Here is a 2,037-nt window from a genome sequence, read left to right as displayed (position 1 = left end):
GAAAATCTCACAGAGTCAGAATGATCTGTTTTCCTCCAGACCTAGACGAGCTTGTTCAGGTCTTAGGTCGAGTACCCAATGGAGCCTTGGCCTCAGGGGCTCCGTTGTGCATAAAATGACATCATTTAGCTCTAGAATCATCCTCAGCCTGTGAGGTGCTCAGCTCTAAGCAGGAATAAACCGAGGGAACTGCAGGCTCAGCCTCCCATCTCACATTTGTGAGGGCACAATGTTCTCTTCACTCCACTCCGCTCTTTATTATGGGGGCCAAATATCATAGTAAATTTCTCCTGTAGGTTTGCTGTGCTTGGGGTGCAACCATGTGTCTACCTAGCACCCTTCTCCTTTGCTGGACAGGGCATCCCAGCAGCAGCCAGCTGCACACTGCCTCACAGAGCACAACCAGAGCCAGTGTGCAGCCCGGGCCTTGGGGGGGCCCGGGCCTGGGAGGGCCCGGCACACACCTGTGGGCTGACAGACCCAGCTGGTAAGGAGGAGAGCCAGGATTCCATTTAACTCCTGACTGCTTGATCTCAAGGGCCTCTGTATTAGTCAGGGTTCTGCAGAGAACAAGACCAATAGGATTGATTGATTGATTGATTGATTGATTGATTGATTGATTGATTGATTTTGAGATGTAGCCTCGCAAGACTAGAGAGGTTGTGAAGTCCCAAGTTCTGCCATCCACGAGCTGATGACCCAGGAAAGCCAGTGGTGTAGTTGAAAGGCCTGAGAGCCAAAGAGCTGAGGGTGTAGATTCTAGTCCAGGTCTGAAAGCCTGAGAACCAGGAGCACCGAGGACAGGAGGAGACGCATGTCTCAGCTCAAGCAGTCAGGCAGAGATAAGCTCAATCTTCTTCTGACTTTTTGTTCTATTCTGTTCCTCAGTGGATTGGTCGATGCCCACCACCTTGGGAGGGCCATCTGCTTTACTCAGTCCACCAATTTAAATGCTAATCTCATCTGGAAACACCCTCATAGACACACCCTGAAGTAATGTTTAGCCAAATATCTGGGCAGNGAAAATCTCACAGAGTCAGAATGATCTGTTTTCCTCCAGACCTAGACGAGCTTGTTCAGGTTTTAGGTCGAGTACCCAATGGAGCCTTGGCCTCAGGGGCCCCGTTGTGCATAAAATGACATCATTTAGCTCTAGAATCATCCTCAGCCTGTGAGGTGCTCAGCTCTAAGCAGGAATAAACCGAGGGAACTGCAGGCTCAGCCTCCCGTCTCACATTTGTGAGGGCACGTGAGAAGGTCTGGCTCTTCCAATGTTCTCTTCACTCCGCTCTTTATTATGGGGGCCAAATATCATAGTAAATTTCTCCTGTAGGTTTGCTGTGCTTGGGGTGCAACCATGTGTCTATCTAGCACCCTTCTCCTTTGCTGGACAGGGCATCCCAGCAGCAGCCAGCTGCACACTGCCTCNGAAAAGTGCTTGTTAAAGGAAGAGGGGCAGTAACAGAGACCCTCCCATAAGCAGGAATTGTAAGTGCATCTCTGCTCATCTGTCACACAGCTGAATGCAGCTGCAGGAGCAACCCGGCGGCAATTAGAAGACCTCTCACCCCAGCTGACCCATAGGCTCGTAAGCAAAAGTGCATGCTTGCCGTCTCAATCCTCTGCACTTGGGGGCAGCTTGTTACGTGGTAATAGCTAACTGCTACAGCGCCTTCCCAAGGTCACATACACGCTCCTGACTCCAGGCCTTATCTCCAGCTGTGTCCCTCTTCCAGCACATTGTTCCCTCCTCTGACTGCATCCTCACCCTTCAGGCCTCAGTGTAGGCATCCCTTTCTGAGGGTGGCTTTACTGGTTGGTTCCTTTAGAGATGAAGGCATCCTGTTGTGTATCCCCAGAGCCATCGGATGTCTCCACAGCACATCCAGTTCAGGACTAATTCTTTTAATTGCCTGTAATGGTTGATGGGGAGTCAGCTCACTCAGAGATTAGGTGAGAAAGTCACTGCTTCAGGTGAAAATCTCACAGAGTCAGAATGATCTGTTTTCCTCCAGACCTAGACGAGCTTGTTCAGGT

The sequence above is a fragment of the Galeopterus variegatus genome, unplaced genomic scaffold (genome assembly GCF_000696425.1).
Source record: "Galeopterus variegatus unplaced genomic scaffold, G_variegatus-3.0.2 Scaffold906, whole genome shotgun sequence".
Taxonomy (NCBI): Eukaryota; Metazoa; Chordata; class Mammalia; order Dermoptera; family Cynocephalidae; genus Galeopterus; species Galeopterus variegatus.
The sequence above is the reverse complement of the archived record's forward strand: the minus strand, read 5'-3'. Positions refer to the sequence as shown.